This window comes from Saccopteryx leptura, chromosome 5, assembly GCF_036850995.1.
Source record: "Saccopteryx leptura isolate mSacLep1 chromosome 5, mSacLep1_pri_phased_curated, whole genome shotgun sequence".
NCBI lineage: Eukaryota > Metazoa > Chordata > Mammalia > Chiroptera > Emballonuridae > Saccopteryx > Saccopteryx leptura.
The window spans coordinates 56,609,183-56,636,944 of NC_089507.1; positions in this window are offsets into that span (position 1 = coordinate 56,609,183).

Sequence of the window (27,762 nt, forward strand, 5' to 3'; positions counted from 1 at the left end):
CAGGTTCTCTTCACCATGCCATAACTGCAGAGCTGCAGAGAAAGGCACCCTGGGTTCACCTCTCCAGTTTAAAGAAAACAGAAACTCCGTCTCCATACGTGCTGCAGACGGCTTTTCCAGTCTACCTGAATTGTTACCAGCTAGAAGCAGTGGTCATTGGGACTTGGACTCTAGCTACAAAGCATGGAAATGTGACCACAACTCCAGTGCCTTGTGGACTTTTCCTAAATGTGTGTGACTCCTGCTCCTTGGAACACTTCTCAGACTGAAGTGGGGTTGGGTTACATTTACAAATAATATGAAGCGGTGATGGTGTCAACATGGACTTGGTGAAATTACATTAACATGTTAAGGACATTTAAGACTAAAAATTTTATTTTAAATCCTGTTGTATTAGTTAAGACTTTGCTTAATAATCTAATAGGTTTTAATCACTTCATTGTATTAGGACACTTGTTATAATATTTGTTAGCATTGGCTGTTTTAATATTGTTGTTTATTTTATATTTTTCCAATCTGCCTCCAAATCCAAACATGGGAATTTAGATAAATATGAATCACAACACACAAATTTGAAATTTTAATAAATACAAAAGGGAAATCTATTGGGGATCGAAATATAAACAGGGTGTTTTTTTATATCCAGGGGACAGGTGCTGGGCCTAACCACCCATCTCACCTGCCCAGTTAACAAAGAGCAATACCTGATTATTGCTTATCCCATCCATGCCTCCGAAAAGACTGGAGAAACACCGTTCAGACAGAGAAGCACATGGACTTTGGGTCCCCGGGTTTACCTAGTCCTCATGGACTACTACATTGCTCTCCCCCCTTGCAGGTCCCATTCTGGTGCTCCTTGCCATGCTCCTGATTGGCCCCTGTGTTCTACACATGGTGGCCACCCTGGTCAAATGCCAGCTAGGGGCCGCTAACCTCCTGGTCCTTCGACTCATGTTTCAGCCTATCTACAAGCCTCTACCCTTGGTAGATACCGCGTCTTATCCTCCCATTCAGAGGGGGGAATGAGGAGCCACTGCACCACCTCACCTGCAGGTGTTGTAAAGTACCAAAAGCTACAGAATCAATATTAATATTTTAAGAGGCTTAAAGAACATTTTATTAATTCCGGTTAAGGTGTGCAGAGAAATTTTGAGAATAGTCTCTGTACTGTGTGATTGGCATAACCAGGATGTCCCTTGGCATTGTATTGTAAATGCAAAGGGGAGGAAAACATGGATTCCCAGACATTCCACCACACCTGTGTGGAAAGAGGTGAATGGCTAGCCAGGTGCAGGAAGAGAAAAGCCAAAATAAACCTTTTCTTATAGCAATGAGCCATTTGTGGGCATTTGTCCCCACGGGAACTACCTCTCCTATGTAAATGCATGTGGTTAACACGTGTGACTCTGGACAGAGAGATGGCAGATAAACACTAGAAAATATAGGAATGCCTTTTAATATGTAAAGAGACATCTTTCTACCATTGTGCTGGCTTGTAAATTTTGTTTTCTCCAAAATGATGTATGGCTTGTAAATTGAACATGGTCCTATCATATTAAAGGACATATGACTATAACCAATAGTGGTAAAGGGCACCTAATTACAATTTTTGTTTCTCTACTTCCCACTTACAATACTATAAAAACTAGGTAGAACAAAGGGCCGGCGCGCTCTCCCTCAGATTTCTGTTGGAGTTGCCACCGCTTGGCCAAGCCAGACAATAAAGCTTTGATGTGTAATCGATGGGTTTTGTTCATGTCTTCAACATTTCGAGTCCCTCTGGATTAGGCTTAACACTATCAATAGTTACTATGATGCTCAAACTGTCCCATATTTGGCCAGTGGAAGAAACTTCAAGCTGGCTCTTTTGTCCTTTGCACATGCTCCCCTCATTCTCTGAGCACTTCCTTGCTTTACGGCACTGGGCATTCTAAGAGCCATTCCCTCCTGTGTTATCTCATTTACCCCCACCACAAGAGCAAGGCACCTTGGAGAGGATTTCTAATGGCTCACCCAACTTGCCAACATGAAAATATAGCTCCTTCCCTGCCTTAAAATTTTCCTAATACATCCTCTTCTCATTCATCCCTTTCTTCTTACAAATTTCTTTCACTTGCTTTTTATCCTGGTATTCTTTGAAGTGACTCTTTGCACAGAATTTGTTTCTTGGGCTCTTTTTATAGATTCTGGTGTTTGAAACTAAAGAGAAAAGGCACCAACAGACATTAATTCTGTCTTCTCTAATTCTCCATCCCTAAAATGCATCACATACATCACAGGACACCGAAAAAATAGAGAGAAACTTATCAGACACTGAAGACTATGAGACTTAAGCCTTGAGACCATTAGAGTCAGATCATTTAAGACAGAGAGTCATTGCAAAAGAAAGTAAGGTAAATGAACTATATACAAGAAAACAGGATAAAATGAAGAAAAAGAGACTATTCAAAATGTACTAGACAAAAGAAGACAGCAATTATGGCTCCTATACACTGAAGATTTAAGGTTTAGGGTTGCCCAATGAATAATACATGCAGAAAGCACATGAAGAAGTTCAATTTTCTGTTCATGGGTCAGAGGTCAGGCTTTGGTCCATCAAGGAGGAAGCCTTCAGGGAATAATTCTGAGGATGGAAAGACAGAAACTGTAATGAAAGGAGTGCTATGTAACCATGAGAAACTCCATAGATCTGGCAGGATAGAAACTAAGAGTAAAGTTACAAGAAACCGTACATGGAGGGTTAACTTAGACATTGCTAAATATCTCATCCGATAAAACATTTTTCCTTTCTAGTTATGTATACAGATAAATTTCTAAACATATATACATACCTATTTACTTTTTCTACTTCAAAACATTTCACTTTAGGAAGATAATGGAAGGAATAAATGTATATGTTGCATTTTTAGGTTAAAAGATATCTGTTATATTGCATATTTTATACAACTATATATATATATTAAGCCTGTATTTGTAAATATATATATACATATTAAGCTTGTATCTCCCAAAAAATTTAGAATACTTCTCAGTTGTCCAGAACTCTGTCCAACCCAGTCAATGTTCTACATGATTTCCACCTTCAGAAACTGGTGTGCTGTTAACTTTTTACCCAGGCTGAAATATTGGCTATCCTGCCAATGTAGAAGGGACATGATAAATAAAATATATTTCCTCTTCTTTCTTAAGCCACAGCTCTTCCTAGACCATGGAACTGACATTCTATGTCTCAGATAAGAAAAACCCTAGGGTCACCTCTCTCCACGCCCAAGTCAAGAATGCCTGCTGCCTGCCACTCTTGCTTCTGTGTCCTGCTGTAGGTGCCTGGGTTCTAACATAGTCCTCTATTCAGGAGAGTTTCAGATAGGGAGATTTCCCTGGAGAGATTTCTGTCTTTGTGCCCTTCTATTTTTTCAAATGTCGTTGTTGTTTTTTGTTGAGCATGTTTTAGGTCTTTAATTTTATAAACCAAAATAGTTTAGAGAAAATAAACATCTCACTATGAAAACCCAGAATAAGGCTTTAGAAAGCACTTGATTTGATTCTTGGCCTTGGTGGGCCTCTGTATATAAATACATCACTGGTTTAAGATTAAACCTTACTTAAGTTGGAATTCACACAAGGATCTTTTTGCTCCCATTTTTAGGAATGGAAGGTTAAAAGATAGAAACATTGCAAACACATATACTGGTTTAAGTACTGATCATAAGTTACTGTTTTATAATCTGAGAGCTCCTGTCTATGATCCTTAAAGGCAAGGTATTAACTTCCTTACACCCTTTAAGTTAGGGAAAAGCTCATTTAAGGAGTTTTAGGCAAAGAAAAGAACTTAGGTTGTCCTTCTGCTAAATTAGTATTTTCTTTCATGATCTTGAACTTACATAAGCCCTTTCATTACTCTATGTGTGAGCTCTATTAAAAGCCCATTTCTATGTTCAAGGGTCAGGGGTCAGGCTTAGATATGTCACAGATGGGATTTACTCTGAACACAGAAGCTCTTGTCTGTCACTCATTTTCCTTCCCCTAGGAATGCTGTCCCCGAGGGAGGATTCTCTTCCAGGCTAGCGATGAGAGGTTCAAAGCTGTGCTCTTTATTCTGAAAGACCGGAAAGAGGAGAAGCGGCATAAACCATACAACAAGTTAACCTGGACTTTTCACTGTAAAACACCTGAACTAATGGATGCCCTACCAATGAAAACCAAAAGGCACTTTTGCTTACCTGTTTTTATACATTTACTATCCTAATCTGAAGAACAAACAAGGGGGCAGGGAAAACCTGAGCCCTAACTTTTTGAGGTCAAAATGTCACACTCAGCAGCCCAGCCCCACCCTTCCAGGAGCTCCACCCGCTAGGGAGAACGGAGGACCTCTTCAACTGTTTCTTCCCTGATTCTTCCCAAAAACAGCAAAAGAAGGTTTACAAACTCTGTATATCTTTCAACAACAGATCCAGAACAGAAATGTGGTCTATGAACCGTCAAATTCTTGAAGTCGCTCTTCTGTGTAAGATTGAAAGCAACTCGCTAATAAAGAACAGAGAATTTCTTTCCCATTTGATGCACCATTTTCACGCAAATCGAAGGAATGTTGAGAATGGAGAAAAGAAATAGTCCAAACTCTCATCTACTGACGTCTTGCTCCTGACATTTCTGTACTCTGAGTTCTGTGCTCATGAGGCAGCTGTTAATCCAGTTGTTGCTGAGCATCTCAGACACACTGACTCTGTGGCAGCCCTTAGAGAAGGCGGGTCAGCCTCCCTGCACACACCCGGGTGGGGGCAGAAGTTTTCAGCAGAGATAGAAACAGCACATGCAGTGTGATAATCTGGCACTCTCCAACTAGCCCAGTCAAGCTGTTAAAACACTTTTCTTTTTTTTCATTAACCAGTACTAAATGCAACTTTCTTCATGATAACCCATGGAGGTGATAGGATAGAGTGAAGAAAGGGATAAAAGGCCTAGAGTTTTGGGTAGGATTGAAGGACAGGGTAAAAAATGTCTAAAAATTTAACATTTTGGTTTTAAGCCAAATTAAAATATCTCAAATATTTGATAGCTTTGTCAAAATAACCATATAAAAAAATAGATGCGTTACTTTTGTAGATTTAGGGGATCGGCAGCATCGGTACAATTTTGCTGCATTTTCCTTGCCATAAACCTGGAGGGGAAAAGTCTCCAAACCAAGCCCTGTGAGGGGGAATCCTACTATCCAGGCCCCAGTGGGATGGGACTGCATCACCTGAGCCCACAGGACTGGAGGCAGTGATAGCAGGAACAGAACATCAAACCCAAAATAAATAACAAAGTGTATCTCCCAACATCCCTATTCAGAGATAAAGAGACCATGTCAAACTATTTTAGCGGGAGTTGGCTTATTACAGAATGTAATCATCATTTCATATTCAGACTCTTTCAAAGATCCCAATTTTCCAATTCTCTGGCCTGCCAGGCTGGGACTCGTCAGGGACAGAAGTCCCCTGGCATAAAGGTCGCTCCTTTGCCAAATGCAGAGGTTTCTGCTACTCAGAGCTGTACAGGGCTGGGCCCTGCAGAGCCCCAGGTGGAGATAATCAGGGATATGTCACAATCATCACCAGGCCTTTTAATTACAAAGTGCAAATTTATCCCCAGAATTATAAACAACTGCTTTTTCAAACCGAACAAATTTTAAAGGGCACTATCAGCCTTGAAAAAACACTAGGGAGAAGAAAAACTGGGTATGAAAAAGTAAGATTATTTCTGAAAGCAAAAAGGAAAAAGATATAAAGAAACTTATTCGAGTTTCTGCATTTAAGAAAAGTTCCTATTCTGGAGAAAAGATGAAGAAAGACATTAGATGTCTGCTGGAAATGCTGAGGTCGCCGGTTTGAAACCCTGGGCTTGCCTGGTCAAGGCACATATGGGAGTTGATGCTTCCAGCTCCTCCCTCCTTCTCCTTCTCTGTCTCTCCTCTGTCTCTCCCTCTCCTCTCTAAAATGAATAAAATAAAAAAAAGACATTAGATGTCTTTTTCCATTCCTCCCCACAAATATCAATGGGTATCTTGTCTTGCTTGTTTATAATAGGGATAAATAATGTTATACTTTTTTTAAGGGGAAAGTGCTTTTCCCATTTTTTACATGGCAGGTATATACCAAATTGTATAGCCATAAATTCATTTTAGACTAAAGACGAAATTAAAATGCATGTCCTGAATGCATTGAAGAGGCACTGTTGTATCCTGTGACAATACAGCTGGGAGATTATTGTTATAAAAATTCTACAGCAAGTGATTTTTTTGTGCTTTAAAAACACATAACCACTTTAAAGGACACTAAAGGATGTGTCATAACTTTTTAAAGTGTTCTACTTCTTCAGAATTGATATCTGATTGCAATACATCTTTTGTCTTAGATCTTGGGCTGTGGTCATGCCTCACTTCCCTAAGAAAAGTTCCCAAACACCCCAAATTCTTAAAACTAAAGGTCCATGTGCTGCTGCAAGGGGAGAAACCACAGAGTTCTCTGGTCCCACAAAATCTGTTCTTTCCCAGACAAACTCTCCTGCTTCGTTGTTCTTGTATAGGAGGGGTTGGGAACCTATGGCTCGTGAGCCAGATGTGGCTTTTTTGATGGCTGCATCTGGCTTGCAGACAAATCTTTAATAAAAAAATTAATAACATTAAAAATATTAAACATTCTCATGTATTACAATCCATTCATTTTGTACCACTCATGTTCATGGTTGTGGGTGGTTGGAGCCAATCACAGCTGTCCTCCGGGACAACACCAAATTTTTATTAGATAATGTGTAGTGTACACGGGCCATTGTATGGCTCTCACAGAATTACATTTTAAAATATGTGGCATTCATGGCTCTTTCAGCCAAAAAGGTTCCCAACCCCTGTTGTACAGACTCTGCTGCCATCTTGGATCTGTTTTCCCCAGTGTCTCAGTAGACCTGGAGAACCCAGCATAACTCTAGCTTCTATACCAGGGGTCCCCAAACTATGGCCCACGGGCCGCATGTGGCCCCCTGAGGCCATTTATCCAGCCCTCCTGCACTTCTGGAAGGAGCACCTCTTTCATTGGTGGTCAGTGAGAGGAGCACAGAATGTGGATGCATTCGCATCCCGTGCTCCTGGAGTACTGTATGTGACAGTGTCACAAAGCACGGCATAGATCATGTACAGTACTACTTCCAGTGACGCGGAATGCACACGTCACGGCTCCGGAAGCACGTCATATCACTTGTTATGGCTAGCAGTGACAAATATGGAACTGGACATTGACCATCTCATTAGCCAAAAGCAGGACCATAGTTCCCATTGAAATACTGGTCAGTTTGTTGATTTAAATTTACTTGTTCTTTATTTTAAATATTGTATTTGTTTTCGTTTTGTTTTGTTTTTTTTACTTTAAAATAAGATATGTGCAGTGTGCATAGGGATTTGTTCATAGTATTTTTTATAGTCCAGCCCTCCAACGATCTGAGGGACAGTGAACTGGCCCACTGTGTAAAAAGTTCGGGGACCCCTGTTCTGTACAGACCTTGGAAGGAAGGTGTGGAATATGCATGCCAGCTAAAAACAGGGATGAGTTTTGGAGACTAAGAGCTTCCTCTCATCCTCCTTCCCCGCATGTCTGGGGTGATCACACCCATCCCTCTCTCCTCCAGGGTGGGGTCAGCCTGGAAACACAGAACAGAAGAGAATGTCCACTTCAAAGGGATGGGCACAAGAACCTCAGAAGTATTTCTACAAACTTTATTAAGTGGAAAAAAAGGCTATCTTATCATGTCTAATAGCAACAGAAAACATGTTTCATATTTGTAAATCGCAGTTATTCTTACCATAACTTTTGTTTAAACAATCTGAAAAAGACCAAATTTATGTCACTCAAATCCAAAGTGACCCTTGGGCACATCACAAAGGAAAGAAAACATAAAACTTCTCTGGACATACATGGGGCTCTCTCTTTGTAAGAGCTCTGGTAAAGGGATGTCTCCCATTCCAGATTCTGGAGAGCTTCCTGCTGCCCTCCATCAAACCAGAATCAGAGAAACAAAGATTACTTGTCAGCCCTCCACTCTGGTTACACATTAGACTCACCAAGGGAGATTTTTAGAAATACCAGTGCCATGTGTTTCCACTGGAATTAAATGAGAATCTCTACAAATCATTGTGTTCTCTATTAACATTTCCATTTTAAAGGACAGTAGAGGGGTAAAAAATCCAACTCAATTCATCCTACCTGACCTATCAGCTCAGCCTTTGTCCTTCTAAAGAGGTGGCATTCTGAAGGATATATTAATATATTTACTTCTCCACAGTTTTTTTCCATAAATATTTTTAAAGGTATCTGGAGTATATTTGTAACCTTAAGCTCTTAACTTGTACTGGTAGAAGGGCTGAGACTATAAAACATAAGTTTATAAAATTTTCCCAGGCTCCAGACTGGTGAATTTCTCTCCTCCAACTAACAAAAGAAGCTACATGGCTTTCCCAGCTACTCATCCTCCCTCATCCCCAACCCTTCTTATGGGCTGAATTGTGCCCCTCCATAATTATATACTGATGCACTAACTCCCAGTACCACAAATGTGGAGAGAGGACCTTTAAAGAGGTAAAGTAAAATGAGATCATATAAATGGGTCCTAATCTAACATGACTCATGTCCTCATGAGAGGAGGGGCCAGTAGGACACAGACATATGGATGCACAGAGAAAAGACCATGTAAAAGACAGAGAGAGAAGACAGCTGTCTATAATCCAAGGAGACTAGCCTCAGAATGAAACCAATCCTGCCAACTCATTGATCTTGGACTTCTAGCCTCCAGAACTGTGAAGAAATAAATTCTGTGACTTAAGCCACCCACTCTGTGGTATTTTGTTGTGGAAAGCCTAACAAGCTAATACAGACCCCTAAGAACAAATTTCTTTCGGTCTCTTTCTGCCTCTGCCACAACCTCTCCTACCTGCCATCAGATGGTGTTCATTAGGTTGTCTAGATATGACCCAGAAAAAAATAAACAAAATCCAGATCATCAGGACAGGATTCTTCTTCATCCGTCACTCACCTCCTTTCTTCCCTTCTGCATTCCTATGGGGAGCGGAACTTGTCAAAACAGAGTGAAGAGAAATATTTTGTTGACATAAACATGCATGAGAATTATGTTTAACAAAGGTAAGAACCATACATTTGGATACAAAGCAAGCAACTCAGCACCCAGAGAATAAGGCTAAGGAGCAAGGAATCTCAGAAGCTTGAGACTACTAGGAAGAGTTATATTAATGATAAGAAGCAAAATCAAATTAGTATTTTAATTATATATTCTTTCCCCTCTGTGACCTATACTAAGAAAAGACTAACCAAATATCAACTGAACCAAGAAAGTATTTTCACAATCTATCAAAAAGATGAGAAGTAATCAAATATTTTAGTCAAAAGGAGGCATTTAGATTAGGCTCATGAAATTTTCAATTTACTTTCTTAATTATATTCCAGTATTAGCCCTTTCATTTTTCTGTAGGCAAGCTCGAGTGAGGAGCTCAATTTTCTGTCCATGAGTTAGAGGTCAGAAGTAGATGTATCACAAGATACTGAAAGCTGGTCACCCTATATGCACAAGTTCCAATCTGGAAATTGAGACTCAGGTCAAATATCTCAGGATGAATTGTTTATTTTAACTGTCAAAATACTGAAATGATCACTTTTCTCAACACAAAGATAAAAAAATAATCTTCAGTAAATGTTTAAATTTAGTGAGTTTACTAATCTCTCATTTTAAAATATAATAGGAAAACATTCATTTATTTTTTGAAGCCTAATATCAAACAGCATAATCAGAATAATTCATTCAATGAAGTCATGGGGCCAGCTGGTGGACACAGAAATGATATAACTACAATCTCTTTAACATCCTCTTCCCAAGTCTCATTTACATCCTTGCCTTTTCAGCTCTAGCTGAATTATATGCATGACCACCCTACTGCCATTTTCTCCCTGGATTGGGGTCAGAGGTGACTTTGTCAAGGAGCAGATGAAAGACTGTAATGCCTTTCTCTTTAACCTTCCTAGGTGCACACTGCTCAAGCCCTGTGGGAGCTTTCCCCATCTTTACCCTCTTCATTTTGCCAAATGAACCCAAATGACTCCACATCACACATTCCTCATTCCATTTTTTGTTTTTCCCAGAAAAATGGTGCCCTTTACCCTCTTTCTGCACCAGCTTTATCTTGTCTTCAGAGGACTCTGCTCTCCCTGGAAGGGGTCTGATGGCTCTAATTGTTCCAGAATATACTGGACCTGGGCCCTATATGGATCTCCAGAGAGTTGCATTCTCCCTTGGTGCAAATAGTGACAAGAATAGCCTGACCAGGTGGTGACACAGTGGATAGAGTGTATGCCTGTGATACTGAGGAACCAGGCTCAAAACCCTGGGTTCAACAGCTTGAGTATGGGCTCATCTGGCTTGACTGTGAGCTCACCAGCTTGAGTGCAGGGTTGCCAGCTTAAGCATGGGATCATAGACATGACCCCACAGTGGATGGCTCGAGCCCAATGGTCATTGGCTTGAAACCCAAGGTTACTGGCTTGATCCCAAGGTCGTGGCTTTAGCAAGAGGTCACTGGTTTGGCTGGAGCTCCCCATCAGGCACATATGAGAAAGCAATCAATGAACAGTTAAGGTGCTGTAACTATGAATTGATGCTTCTCATCTCTCTTCCTTCCTATCTGTCTGTCCCTGTCTGTCCCTCTCTCTATCTCTACCTCTCTGTCTCTATCTCTCTGTCTCTGTCACAAAAAAAATTACAAAACATACTAACAAGACAATAAAACAACACAACACATACAGTGTGAAGAGACAGAGCAAGCATCAGAATCAGCCTCAGATATGGCACAGATTTTGAAATGACCAGACCTGGAATTTGAAACAACCATGATTAATATGTAATGGCTCTATGGAAAAAGTAGACATGTAAGGACAAATGAGTAAAAATAATGTTTAGGGCTTTTAGTTGAACTTAGAAGGGATAGGAAGGGATAGGAAAAATACATCTGTTTCATCTCCCTGGAAGTGGAAGTTTTAACTATAACGTTAAAAAAAAGGTTTATTCTGTTTCTCTTTGTCTTCATTTCCTCTAAGTTACCATTTCTGTGTATTTAGTTCTATTTTTTCTTTAATATTAAAGTCTTTCCTCAGACATGTGGTTATCTCTGACTATTTATATATATCATTGATCTCTCTTACATATTAAAGAAAGTCTTCTACTTTCATGTTTCTTCAAGCCGCTCCTTCTACTGCCACAAATTCTCATATCCTAAATATTTAGATTTTGCAAAAGAAAAGCAAAAAACTTCTTTTAATACTTCTCTGCTTCCAACCCTACCGCAACTTCTCTGATATTTGAATGTAGGATAAGAGGAGAAATAAGGAGGTCTTATGTGAATTAATATCTCAAAATATTATTCAGTCACATTTATTGTGTTGGATATGTGCATCCAGTTCTCACTGAAAATTTTCTCATGTTATCAGAATCCAAGAAACTCCTCCACCTCTTGCCAGCTTTTCCATGGGGGTGTAATAATTCTGTAAGAACCTTCCAAAGCCTCTAGTACGGAAAGAGACGGGAACAGTGCTGAATACTCGGCCATTCTCCACCTCAGTTTTCCGCCGCCACCCCCTCCTGCATTATTTTTTCTTCCAGTCTGAAGTCAGAAAGAAACTAGAATGATTCATTTTGGGTAGAAAGAGGTGCTTTCCATACCCTTTAAAAATTCTTAAGGATTATCCTAGAATATGAGTAATTTTGAACTCTAGGGGCATTAGAAGCAGTTATATTAAAGAGGATAGAGAATATAAAACACAAAGAAATTATAAATTAATCTAGAAACCATTTCAGCAATTGTCATTAAGGGGAAAGGGGCTATTTCCAATTTTAAACAGAAAAACTAAGGTTGTGAATGATTTCCTTTTATTTATATTTTATTTCCCTTAGTAACTGGTTGTATCAAAAGAGAGCTCTGGTTGCAGGAATGACAGTGGGTGTGAACTCTGCCTTCCTTTGGAAATAGTTTTATACTTTTGGAAATGGTAACATGTGCATCTATTTAATAACCCCAATCATTAATTAGTTGCTTATTAAATAAATTTTATGAACAATGTAGGGGTAGTATCATTATCATTATTCTGTTCTCAAATGATTTTAGGAGCCCAGTTATTTGTCCCAAAAGCCAAACAGGAAGCTTGAAAGCACTACAAGAAGAAAACATTTTGGACTAATTAAGGAAGTGGGGTAGAACATGTCTCCCTACTTTTGCAGGAGCATCGAAGACTTTATCACCTTTTATTAGGTTGTCCTGGGTTTGATACTATGCCTTATAAACTAGAAAATCAAAAGCAATAGCATGTGAAAATCACTAAGAACCCAGCTAGCTCAGTCAGTAGAGTATCAGACTCCTAAAATCACTAAGGTATTTCCTTTCCAAGTTAAAGCATTTTTAAATAGTTCATCTTAACTTGCCAATAGAGAAAACAAAATATAGGTCACTGAATTGACGTCCTTTCCATTGAATTGACATAGTATCTTAATTTTAAGACACTAGAATAAACATCAGAACAACAACAACAAAAACTATATGGCCAATCAATCTTTATCCTTTTAAAGAAGTTGCACTCTAGGTGTGGAAGAGTATAGATAATGTCCTAATACCACCATTCCAAGTGCACCATATAATCCTTTCTATAATTTCATCCAGCAGATGTTTTACTTGGTCTTGTTCTCAGGCATCTGGTTTTCAATATGGCTCTGTTACAGCTTTAAGATGGCTCATAACACTGTTTTAAATCCAGTGGGATAATATTCATTTGAGACACACATACCCACACCTCCCCAAAATAAAAACCTTACTTCAAACGACTCCCAAGATAAAATTTCTCTTACTTCTCTTTTTCTCCTGACTCATTCCCTCACTTCCTCTCAGATTCTTCTCATAAGGTAACTATAAGGCCAGTGGCCACCACCATGGCCATGTACGTTCACACTGGATTTGGGCAGACAGTGAAGGAAGTGTGGAGCCAGAGGATGGTGGACCACTCTGTTTATTAAAGTCTCCTAATGGCGGATGAGCAAACAGGCGGGGAAGACCGCTTCCCTCTTACTCAGGGTTCCCAAGCCCCGACTCATTCTCCGGCTTTACCTTTACGGGACTCACAGCCCTCACCAGCCTCAGCAGGGTTCCCAAGCCCCTCTGCACTCCCCAGCCAAACAGGCTGGGTGGAAATATCCCTTTTCTGACAAACAGTAGCAAGCAACCGCCCCTCCCCATGGAGGCAGGCCATCTGCAATCTGCCACCCTGAGGACAAGCACCGGCAGTCTTCCACAGACCACACACTCATGGCGCTGCCCCACGCCAATGCAGAATGCAAGCGAGCAAACCTAAACACACTTGTTTGCCAAACAGTAACTATGGTTTCCATCCAAAGAAGGTATTTTATGCTCTATTAAATAAGTGAACCCTTAAGTAGCTGAGTCTTAAACTGTAGCAGGTGTCCCCAAACTACGGCCCATGGGCCGCATGCGGCCCCCTGAGGCCATTTATCTGCCTGCTCCCTGCACTTCCAGAAGGGGCACCTCTTTCATTGGTGGTCAGTGAGAGGAGCACTGTGTGTGGCGGCCCTCCAATGATCTGAGGGACAGTGAACTGGCCCCCTGTGTAAAAAGTGTGGGGACCCCTGCTAAGGTATCAAAGGAGAAGAGGAAAGAAATGGCAGACAATGAGCTGTGGCTGGTTAGAGTTTGTTCAGAGACATGAGATGATCCTTTTATGATTCACAGGTGTTGGTAACCTGCATTCACAGAAGCCAGAGCCAGCACAATGTAAATTCTGAAAAGAATGTAATGATCACAGATGGGGTGATTTTTCATAGAAAATGGTGGTAATAACAGGAGTTTACTAGAATTTTCCCCAGAGGACACTTCAGAGAGACTACTACAAAATATTTTAACAGCCTCAAGCCATTGTTACTTTCAATTTATTGTGTGTAACTAAAAATTCATGAAAGAAAAGGGCTAGTGGGAGGCATGCAGAATTTAAAAAGGGAAGTAAATGGGTAAAGAGAGAGGAAAGGATGAGTGTTAGAGAATATCTTTTTCTTGTTGATTACAATGATTTTCAAACTCCTGTAGAACCTGTGAGTTTTTCTTCTTGGTCTCCCCCCACCCCATGAGCTCTGCCTTTCCCAACTTAAGGTGGGAGTAGGGGTTGGGCAAGAGGCAGGGAGCACCAGGGTTCTGGGTGCTCTTCTCCAGGGAGTCCAATGAGCCCATATCTCCCCTATATTATACATACTCTCATTCCCTACATTACACATATCCCCATCCCCTACATTATACATACCCTCATCCCCTACATTACACATATCCCCATCCCCTACATTATACATACCCTCATCCCCTACATTACACATATCCCCATCCCCTACATTATACATACCCTCATCCCCTACATTATACATACCCTCATCCTCTACATTATATATACCCTCATCCTCTACATTATACATATCCCCATCCCCTACATTATAATACATACCCTTATCCCCTACATTATACCTGTCCTCATCCTACATTATACATACCCTCATCCCCTACATTATAATACATATCCACATCTCCCACATTATACATACCCTCATCCCCTACATTACACACACCCTCATCCTCTACATTATACATACCCTCATCCCCTACATTATAATACATACCCTTATCCCCTACATTATATCTGTCCTCATCCCCTACATAATACATGCCCTCATCCCCTACATTAAACATTCCCTCATCCCCTACACTATACATGCCCTCATCCCCTACATTATACATACCCTCATCCGCTACATTACACACACCCTCATCCTCTACATTATACATACCCTCATCCCCTACATTATAATACATACCCTTATCCCCTACATTATATCTGTCCTCATCCCCTACATAATACATGCCCTCATTCCCTACATTAAACATTCCCTCATCCCCTACACTATACATGCCCTCATCCCCTACATTATACATACCCTCATCCCCTACATTACACATATCCCCATCCCCTACATTATACATATCCTCATCCCCTACATTATACATACCCTCATCCCCTACATTATAATACATACACACATCTCCCACATTATACATAGCCTCATCCCCTACATTACACACACCCTCATACTCTACATTATACATACCCTCATCCCCTACATTACACACACCCTCATCCTCTACATTATACATACCCTTATCCCCTACATTATATCTGTCCTCATCCCCTACATAATACATGCCCTCATCCCCTACATTATACATTCCCTCATCCCCTACATTATACATACCCTCATCCCCTACATTATACATACCCTCATCCCCTACATTACACATATCCCCATCCCCTACATTATACATACCCTCATCCCCTACATTATACATACCCTCATCCCCTACATTATAATACATACCCTTATCCCCTACATTACACATTTCCCCATCCCCTACATTATACATACCCTCACCACCTACATTATATATACCCTCATCCCCTACATTATAATACATAACCTCATCCCCTACATTATACATACCCTCATCTCCTACATTATACATGCCCACATCACCTACATTATATATACTCTTATCACCTACATTATAATACATACCCTCATCCCCTACATTATACATGCCCTCATCTCCTACATTATAAATGCCCTCATCTCGTACATTATAATACATACCCTCTTCCCCTACATTATACATACCCTCATCTCCTACATTATACATACCCTAATCACCTACATTATATATACCCTCATCCCATACATTATAATAATACCCTCATCCCCTACATTATACATGCCTTCATCTCCTACATTATACATACCCTCATCACCTACATTATATATACCCTCATCCCCTACATTATAATACATACCCTTATCCCCTACATTATATATGTCCTCATCGCCTACATTATACCTGTCCTCATCCCCTACATAATACATGTCCTCATATCCTACATTATACATACCCTCATCACCTACATTATATATACCCTCATCCCCTACATTATACATACCCCTCATCCCCTACATTATATATACTCTTATCCCCTACATTACGTTATCCCCATCCCCTACATTATACATACCCTCATCCCCTATATTATACATACCCTCATCCCCTACATTATACATACCCTTATCCCCTACTTATACATACCCTCATCCTCATACCTTCATCCCCTACATTATACATATCCTCATCCCCTACATTATACACACCCCTCGTCCCCTACATTATACATGCCCTCATTCCCTATATTATACACACCCCTCATCCCCTACATTATACATACCCCTCATCCCCTACATTATACATACCCTCATCCTCTACATTATACATACCCTTATCCCCTACATTATACATGTCCTCATCCTCTTCATTATACATACCCTCATCCCCTACATTATACATACCCTCATCCTCTTCATTATACATGCCCTCATCCCCTACATTATATATACTCTTATCACCTACATTATAGATCCCCTCATCCCCTACATTATACATACCCTCATCCCCTAAATTATACATACCCTCATCCCCTACATTATAATATATACCCTCATCCCCTACATTATAATACATGCCCTCATCACCTACATTATATATACTCTCATCCCCTACATTATATACACCCCTCATCCCCTACATTATACATACCCTCATCCCCTACATTATACATACTCTTATCCCCTACATTATACATATCCTCATCCTCATCCCTTCATCCCCTACATTATACATAGCCTCATCCCCTACATTATAATATATATCCTCATCCCCTACATTATAATACATGCCCTCATCCCCTTACATAGCCTCATCACCTACATTATATATACCCTCATCTCCTACGTTATACACACCCCTCATCCCCTACATTATACATACCCTCATCCCCTACATTATACATACCCTCATCCCTTACATTATACATACCCTCATCCTCATCCCTTCATCCCCTACATCAAGGGTCCCCAAATTTTTTACACAGGGGCCAGTTCATTGTCCCTCAGACCATTGGAGGGCCGGACTATAAAAAAAAACTATGAACAAATCCCTATGCACACTGCACATATCTTATTTTAAAGTAAAAAAACAAAATGGGAACAAATATAACATTTAAAATAAAGAACAAGTAAATTTAAATCAACAAACTGACCAGTATTTCAATGGGAACTATGCTCCTCTCACTGACCACAAAGAGGTGCCCCTTCTGGAAGTGCGGTGGGGGCCGGATTAATGGCCTCAGGGGGCCGCATGTGGCCCACAGGCTGTAGTTTGGGGACCCCTGCCCTACATTATACATACCCTCATCCCCTACATTATACATGCCCTCATCCCCTACATTATACATACCCCTCATCCCCTACATTATACATACTCTCATCCTCTACATTATACATACCCTTATCCCCTACATTATACATACCCTTATCCCCTACATTATACATACCCTCATCCTCATACCTTCATCCCCTACATTATACATATCCTCATCCCCTACATTATAATATATACCCTCATCCCCTACATTATAATACATGCCCTCATCCCCTACATTATACATACTCTCATCCCCTACATTATAATACATACCCTCATCCCCTACATTATACATACCCTCATCTCCTACATTATAGATACCCCCTCATCCAAACCATCTCCCTGCTACACACTCAATGATAAGAAGCACAGTGGGCAGTTTCTCTTGGAATAAAAGGGGGCTGAAGGCATGCTCCCTTTTCCTCCTCAAGTCCTAGATTTAGAATAAATAAATATCCCTTGTACTGATTTCTTTTCAGATCAGAAGAGAATCCCCTCCATAAAATGGGAAAAATTATAATTAGATCCATTTATTATGTTATCTTATCTGAAGTTCAGAATAGTTCTGAGCTGTAGGAAATGAAGAAAATTTTTTCTTCATTTTACAAATGAAGAAAATGTGTTGATTGCCTATAATTAAACCAGGTTTACTGTTCAAACATTAACTTTATTCACAATGCCCCATTTTATAAGGAAAATAATTAATAAAGAAATCATTCTAGTTAGCATTACATTCTATTTCAAAACTAACTAGGATCAAAAAGACTGAAGAAAAAAGAATAGATTTGATGTAAAATAGCTATAAAGGAGCTCCCAGCTTGAGCACCTGTGGGAGTAGAGAGGTTGGAATATATTTCCAGAAATGTGAGTTAAACTTACAGGAACTTTCTCCCAGTGCGGAAAACCTAGAGGTAGGGTGTGTCTTTCCTTGTCAAACACTGGGATGCCTTCAAGCTATTACTATTTTCTGCTGAGACTTGTAGGTATACAAAGTAGGAGGTCTCAGAGCAGGATGTTGAAAAGGCACATCAGGGTTTGTCAAGTGATCAGACTGAACAGGCTACACTGGAAGACTAGATCTGTGTATAGCGAACTTCAGAGATACAGTGAGCTGTCTGGGCCACCAATTTCTAAGGCCACCAATTTAAAGCATCCCAGAAAACATTACAAAATGGAAAAATCTCTACCTGCCAGATGGCCTCTCAGATAGGCTACTGGATATGGGTGAACAAACACACTACAGTTTGCAATGGGTGAGATGAGACACCCGAGGGGTGTGCTTGAGTGACAAACGTGAAATAAGGGTGACTTTGCAGGGCTTGTTTCTAAATTGTTTTCAACACAGTCAGGGCCAGAGCTAAACTGCCTGGGATCATAAAGGAAAGTTGGAGCCTCATTCCTGTTTTTTGGCCTCCCTTGTAGAGTGCTTTAGAACTCAGCTTCTTTCCAAACAAACAGAATAAATATATTTTTTAAAATACCCCTTTAAAAGGGAGCCAAATTAACAGAATGGGCTGCCCCATGTCCAGTCATCTTGGCCAAAGATAGGGAGATCTTTGGGAGAGAGTCAGGCTTAATGCTCAGTCTTCCATTAATACTTACAGAGTACCCACTGGGAGGTGCCAGGCAGTGTTCTGGAATACATCAGTGAACAGACAGACAAAATCCTTGCCCTTGGGAATTATGCTAGTTTGGTGAAAGGAAGAAGAGAATAAAAGTGAAATGTGTTAAATTCTAAGGTATGTTATAAAGAAGAAAGCTCAAAATAGAACAGAGTAAGGAAGATAGGGTGGAGTGTGCCAGGGGGGAGTATGTGTGCAAGTTTGCATTTCACACAGGAAAACCAGGGTAGACATCCCTGAGAAGGTGACTTCTGGAAGGAGGTGGAGAACTGAGCCTGGCCATACCCAAGGGAAGAGCTGCCCAGAACCAGAGGAAACAGCTAGGGTTAGGGCTGGGGCCACAGTGGGAATGCACCCAGCACTTTAGAGAAACAGCAAAGAATAAATGGGGGGAAAGTAGAAGATGGATCAGAGAGGTGAGGGCAGAAGGTATTTGGTAAGCAGACGTATAGAGCAACATAGGATTTTGATTTTACTTTGAGCAAAATAGGGAGAATTTAGAAGATGAATGAATGATATGCTCTGGTTGATTGATGCTATAATTCTGCCAGCCGTGTTGAAGATAGGCTAGAGGGAGAAAGGAGAAGCACTGAGATCAGTAAAAGAGCTTCTCCCAGTGTCTCTCTGGAGAGAGATATTGGTGGCTAGAAAGCAAGATTTTAGCAATTGAGGTGGTGAAATTGATTAGATTTTGGATTTGCTTCCACATGGAGAGGTGATAAGATTTCTGACAGATTGGACATCGATATGGAAAAAAGAAGGAAAGCAAAAGAGAAAGGGAGGGAGGGAAGGAGAAAGGGAGGGAGAACTCAAGGCTGCCCTTGAGGTCTGCCTTCTGTGCCACTGGGAAAATGGAGGTGCCATTGGCTGCTATGGGGAAGACACCAGGTGAACAAGTTTAAGGAGAAGATGAGAAGTTCCACTTGGGACATGTTGGTTGATGTCTAGACAGTAAAGGGGAGATGCTGAGAAGGCAGTTACACTCCCAGATTTAACATGGTCAGGATGGAACTGCGGCACACGTCACCTCCCACCCCCAAACCAAAGCCTCTCCTTGCAGTCTTGTTTCTCGGGATATGGAAATTCTATTCAAGACAAAAATCCTCCTGGGCCAGACCAGCTATTTCTGTCGCATTCCACTCCTAATTATCAACAACTACTATCAATTCTACCTTGAAATGTATTAAGAATCTAATCATTTCTCATTCTTTTCAATGTCACTATCTCAGTGCACACCACCATCATTTTTATCTATTAAAATTAAGATTTGTCTAAAACCAAGATAAAATTAACTCTGGAGCTAAATATGAAATTTAACCTCAAAAATTATTATTTTATTCTTATTATTTTAAAAGTTGGTAGCCAAGTATTTAAAGTTAGGTATTATAGTACCCAAATTATTATTTCTTGGCTCTTAACAGTCACTGTAGTACACGTTTACAGTGCCAAAGGGATTTCATTTTTAACCAAGGGTGGTATTTAAGGGCAAGCTCTTCTGTTTTAGGGCACTGCTGATAGTGATGTCACCACCAAGACTTTCCTTCTTTTTTAATAGTAGCTCACATTGATGTACCTACCTCAAAAATTATTCACCTTTAACTATTAAAAATTGCACACAGGCTTTAACAATCATTTCAATAATTCTTTTACTTAAATGTTTAGTCCTTATAGACTAAACTTACCTCTTCAACTCCTGGATTTAAAGGTTTGGCTGAGGATGGTAATATATGGCATTGAACCAATCTCACAAACTCTGGGCATTGCCTCAGAAACATCCTTTCTGATTACTTTCAGAAGCCTTTGTAAGGTTGTTGCCTTTGCTGCTAATATCTCTAATAATTTTGCATGTGTTTACTTTTAACACAATTGCTTTTAAAAATCTGTTCTTAACTTTTGGATCTAGAAACATGGCAACAGAACAATATAACTTTCTTTCCAGATAGAAAAGTTTGCTCTGGCCTTTCTGTAAGTATCTCAGTGTTTATTGCGTGAGCACCAATATTAGCACCTTCTCTGTAGTCAAATGCTAGTAGATCTAGCTAGTCCAGTATCATGTAAGAAATATTTCCATGTTCAATGTACTTCATATTGATTATTTCTTTGGTAAATTCTCAAAGCAAACTACTTTCTCCAAGCAACCTTTGATAGTGATTCTTGTCTTATTGATATTTTGCCTGCCAAATGTAATATTATGCCCCTTTTTTAGTAGCCTTTTAAACATGTAACAGTTTCTATTCCATCTTTTTAGACACCTTGTATAAGTTCTTGACAATGTAGTTTAAAAATTTCTTGTAAATTATGAAACTGGTCTTTTGTTGAAGAAGATTGTTCATAGTGGCCCACCATCTCCTGCCTATGGTTCAGTAATTCTGTTATATGTTTTGGTGCTATAATTACTTTCTGAACACACAGCTAAAGGATATAAACAAAATATTTATTGTGACTCCTGAATCACACATAGCCTTTGCCATTTCTGTCCCACTATGAATGTCAATCACAGGACAAAAATCTTTCCTCATTTCTTACTCAATAAATATTTCTTCAATCAGATTCACTATGTTGTTGGCTATGAGAGATACCACATCTCTCAGCAAGCTAGTAAACAGAAACAAAGTTGAATTTATCATTAATCCACCAAGCTGTTAAACTTTTAAAGAGACATATGGCTGTATTTGCATGCCCAAATGTCTACTGTATGATTTACAGAAGAAATACATATAATGTACTGCTTTGTGTTCAAAGCATATATAATTCAGAGAAAAAGATTTTTCAGCAGTTTCTTTTCTAGAAGAAACTTTTATCTAAAGTTTATGTACCTACCTCAAAAATTATTCACCTTTAACTATTAAAAATTGCACACAGGTTTTAACAATCATTTCAATAATTCTTTTACTTAAATGTTTAGTCCTTATAGACTCATAACTATTGGGTGGGGGAATAAGTTCATAGCATTTTTACCGAAGACTTTTATTTAAACAAAAAACAATAATTATATCAATAAGTTAACCAATTATATATTCGCTGTTACTGTTTACAACCTCTTCCCACCTCTCGACCAATTTGTTGATGCTGTTCCGCCAAAAATCGCCTGGTCTGGTGTCACAGAAGTTGTTGAGCCAGTTTTTAAGGACTTCTTTGTTATCGAAGGTATCGCCCTTCATATGGTTTGACAGGGAGCAGAAAAGATGGTAATCGGTCGGTGCAAGGTCCGGAGAATACGGCGGATGCTGAAGGACCTCCCATTCGAGCTCTTGGAGTGCGGCTTTGACGACTTGTGCAACATGGGGCCTGGCGTTGTCGTGAAGGAGTATGGTTTGACCATGTCGATCAGGTCTTTTCAGTCGAATAGCCTCATTCACGCTGTGTAGCTGGGCAATGTAGAGCTCCTTGTTGACCGAGGCATTCTTTTCGAGCATTTCCCAGTTCTTCATCGAATTCAGAAGGCCTTCCGCTGCGGCACGTGTCATCGACGTCAAAGTCGCCATTTTTGAACTTTGCAAACCATTTCCGTGCTGTAGACTCGCCTATGACACCTTCTCCATACACGTCACAAATGTCCCGGGCTGCTTCGGCAGCTTTTTGACCTCGATGAAAAGCAAAGAAGAGCAGGTGTCGAAAATGTTGATTTTTGCCTCCTGGATATTCCATTTCTAAGCCTCAAAACTAATAAAAAATTAAATAACTCAAAAATACAATTAGCATAGTTTTGTAGAGCAGAAAGAGTTTTATCGAATGAATACTTACCCTTTGCCAAACAGCAAACAAATCATTGTAAAATAAAAGAAAATATAAAAACGCTACGAACTTATTCCCCAACCCAATATAAGAGGAACTGTCTTCTGAAAGGACTCAAATAGTTTGTGTTTCTAGACTTGTTATGTAAATAAAATGTATTTTAGGTACTCATTTTTCTTTAATACTTTATTTTCTTCAAATTTTTACTATGTTTTCATCAAAGATTATTTTTATAAATGTTGTTGAGTATGATTACAGAAATTTTTATCCCAAAGTTAGCATTCTGTTTTTAATCTACTGTCACAAGATGTGAAGAAATCCCAAATACCTGTAATTCATTTTTATAAAACACTCATGGCCTAAATGGAATTAAGTAACTAAAACAAATGCAGTTCTTACAAATTATTTTGTTTAATGTTATAAATCCTAGCATATATAATCTACATATAAGAACAATGATATAAACTAATCATATTCATCTTTATTACTATACTACTACTCTTAGAAGTAGTATAATGATAATGTTATTTTTGCTATTTACATTTTAATAAACATTTGTTAGCACAAATATATATAATATTCTTCCTAAAATTATGTAAAGAACACATTTTTTCATCATTTGTATTACTGCCAATCTATTTTACCTATTAAACCACTTACAAATCCTGAATGTGTGGTTTTATATAACATTAATAGCTTTGACCACCACCAATTATTTTACTCCTATAAAAAATGTGCACTTATACTTTAATCAACTGATAGAAAGTCAGCATGTAAAACAAAATGTATATTTTTCTGCAAAAAATGTGTGCTGATATTTGACAGAGATTTTTATATATTAGCAGTAAGTCTGAAATTCATACCTCCTTGAAATACTTCATTTGCCTAATTATGCATGATGGTAACATATATTATCAGTTACTGATCACACAAAGTTCAGAGAAGCCAGGAATGACATTGAAGCAGAACTTCAGCTATGTGGCTTTGAAGATAAAGTCCAAGATAAAGAGTATATCTTGGCTGCACACCGAGGGATGATCTCTGGTATACCCCAAGATATATTATTGCATTTATGTATTTATTATATGTCTATTCTCATGAAAACTAGCATATAAGCTTCATGAATGCAGGAATTCTTTTTATTTACTGTTTTATGTTTGGTGCCTCATCCAAAGTCAAGCACAGAAAAAACACTCAATAAATATTTGCTGAATAAGTAGATAAATAAATGGATGAATGAATAAATGAATGAATATCTTGAAGCTTCTATAAAGACTAAAATCAACCTGACCAGGCAGTGGCACAATGGATTGAGCATCAGCCTGGGACACTGAGGACCCAGGTTCAAAACACCAAGATTTCCATCTTGACTGTGGGGTCGCTGGCTTGAGCATGGGGTCATAGCCATGACCTCATGGTTGCTGGCTTGAGCAAAGGGTCACTGGCTCAGCTGGAGGCCCCCAGTCAAGGCACATATGAAAAAGCAATCAATGAACAACTAAGGTGCTGCAACTGTGAGTTGATGCTTCTTCTCAACTCTTTCTCTTTCTGTGTTTCTCTCACACTAAAAAAAAAAAAAAAAAAAAAAAAAAAAAAAAAAAAGAATAAAATTAATCTAGTCATATTATCATGGAAATCTGTCTACCACATAGTTACAGAGTAGCATGCCTTTTATATAGATAGCCACTTTGCTCACAATAGTATCTTAAAGAGCTTGCTTAAAATCTGGTATATGGGATGACTTCACAAGTATATGTTGAACAAATGAATAAATGAAATGAAATGAATACAATAGCTTTCATGGTTGCAATCACTTCCTCTAGTTTCTCAATCTTTCAGACCATTTTCTGCCATTCATTTATTCATCCATGTATATTAACACATTCATGTAATCAATGTCACTAGAATGATGTAATATGCAAATCTGACAACATTTTCTTGCCCCCAATTTTTTAATGGCTCCACATACCTCCAGGAAAAATTTTAGCATCTATAGTAGGGGACCTAACATTTTTCATTACCTATACTCAACAAACCTGTGCAGACTTCAGCCCCCTGCTTAACCCCACATGCTCTCCGCATGCCTTAAATATTACCAACATCAATTGCTTGTAATTCCCTAAACATACCAATATCATGTTCCTTTATTGTTTCTGACAAGTAATCTACTGTCACCCTTATCTTTGTTTCTGTATATGTACCATGTCTTTTTTATGTATGATTTTAAGATATTGTCTTTATCATCGGTTTTGAGCAATTTGATTATCATGTGCCTTGATTTTTCTCTCAATGTTTCTGGTGCCTAGATTTTGTTTATAGTCTTTATTAAATTTAGAAATTTTTCAGCAATTATTTCTTCAAATACTTTTTTCTGTTCCTCATCTCCCAATCCCTTCTTTTCTTTGGGACCACTCCAGTTGCAGGTATATTAACCACTTGATGTTTGTTCTCAACAAACAAAGTGACCCCAAAGATCACTGATGTTCTTTTCATTTAAAACATTAAACTTTTCATCAGTGGTGGGATTCAGCTGGGTCTCACCGGTTCGGCAGAACTGATACCTAACTTCGTTGAGTTTGGCAAACCAGTTGTTAAAATGGCACTTCTAATCAAGGTTCTCTCTAAGGTGGGCGCCTGGGCAGCCGTCCAATGTGGAAATCACACATTTATATTCCTTACTTATTTTTAACGTTCATCTATGCAACAGCGTATTCTAAGCACCTGTAGTAATGTTCATTCCGTTCATAGAAGAAAAAAATTGCAAGTGAGGATGCCAATCAAGAAGCAATATGGAGGCTCTGGCCGGTTGGCTCAGTGGTAGAGCGTCGGCCTGGCGTGCGGAGGTCCAGGGTTCGATTCCCGGCCAGGGCACACAAGAGAGGCGCCCATCTGCTTCTCCACCCCTCCCCCTCTCCTTCCTCTCTGTCTCTCTCTTCCCCTCCCGCAGCCGAGGCTCCACTGGAGCAAAAGATGGCCCGGGCGCTGGGGATGGCTCCTTGGCCTCTGCCCCAGGCGCTAGAGTGGCTCTGGTCTCGACAGAGCGATGCCCCGGATGGGCAGAGCATCGCCCCCTGGTGGGCGTGCCAGGTGGACCCCGGTCGGGCGCATGTGGGAGTCTGTCTGACTGCCTCCCCGTTTCCAGCTTCAGAAGGGTACAAAAAAAAAAAAAAAGAAGAAGAAGCAATATGGAAATATCTTAAATAACAGTTTTATTGTTTTTTGTCAGGTATTATTTAATATCTGTTCATTAATATTTTAAAACTCTTTCTTAAAACATAATTTAGTTTTGTGTACCTCTTTTATTGTTCTTAAGTATTAAATGCATGAAATAATAAACTATCTTTTGGTGTATTATTTTTTTATACTTAAAACAGTCATTAGGGCAGAGAACCAGTTGTTAAATTATTTGAATTTCTCCACTGCTTTCCACCGTTGGAGGGTAGTTCAATGGATAGAGCATTGACCAGGAGCTCCAAGGTCCCAGGCTTGACCCTGGGATCACTGACTCAAGCCCTGGGCAAGACCCAACGCTAAAGGCATCCACCGGCTCTAGCCCCAAGGTTGCCAGTTCAAGCCCCAATCAGAGCACACAGGAGAAGCAATAAATGGCACAACTAAGTGAAACAAGTTGATGCCTTTCTCTCTCTTTCTCTCTCTCTCTATTTCTCTCTCTCCCTTTGCCTCCCTCTACAAAACAAAACAAAAGTTTATCTTTTTTCTTCATGTATAACCTGTCATTAATGCTTTACATCGTATTTTTTATCTTAAGCATTACAGTTTCCATCTCTAGAAGTTTAATTTGGGTATATTTTTATATATATTTTCCATTTCTCTACTTAACTTTTGAACATATGGAATATAGTTATAATAGTTTAAATGTACTTGTCTGCTTATTCTAATATCTATGTCAGTTTCAGGTTGGTTTTGATAGATTAATTATTCTTTTCATTAAAGATCATGTTTTCTTAATATTCTGTATGCCTGGTAATCTCTGTTTTAATGACAGACATTATAAATTTTAACTTGCTGGTTGCTAAGTATTTTTGTGCTCCTAAAATAGGCATGAACTATGTTCTGGGGTGCAGTTTAGTTACTTAGAAACAGTTTGTTCTTATTGGGCCATGCTTTTATGGTTTGGTAGGCAGGTCCCAAGTGGTACTCCCATCAAGAGCTAATTATTACTCACTACTGAGAAAAAAAAATCTTTTCTGAGTATTCAACACAATCCCTCACAAACTATGTATTTTTCCAGTTTGGCTTGTGGCAATAAACAACATTCCTAGAACTGTGTTAGTACCAAGCACTGTTTTCTAATTCTTTGGAATTGTTTACCACCTTGAGTGGTTTTCTCACACACCTGCACTGACCAGGAATTGACTGATAATTCAAAGAGAAGCTTCTGCAGGTCTTCACGTTTCTCCCTCTGTGTAGCGATCTCCTCTTTGTAACTTTGTCACACAAACTCTAGCCACTCCAGTCTTTCCAGATACTCAGTTCCATCTCCTTAATTTAGAGAGTCTACCGAACTCTGCTTTGGTTACCCCACTGGTATGTTTTAATATTCATCTTTATTCATTTTAGTCTTAATGGACCCTGAGGTTTTTGGCTCAGAAATAGATTTCCCAATATATTCACAGCATGATCAACAGCCAGGGTGCTATGGCAGAGACACTCCCCCATGATGACAGTCAGGTATGAAAAATCATCCTGTATGAATGGCAAGCTCACCCTCTAGTTCTGGGATACGGAAGAATAAAGTTTCTGTGCTTGCGAACAGGAAAAAGAAGCAGCTGCCTCCTCTTCCATTTCTGAAAGAAGCTCCTTGGAAATGTCTTGCCCTAAACTTCTGGAATGTAAGTAAATCTCTGGTGGGGAGGGGGGACAAAAGGGGGTTGGATATTCCCTCTATCTCCAGATTTGCAACTCAGAGACCTTTCAAGTCCCAGGTTGGTTATATCTTCTCTTAAAATGTAAACA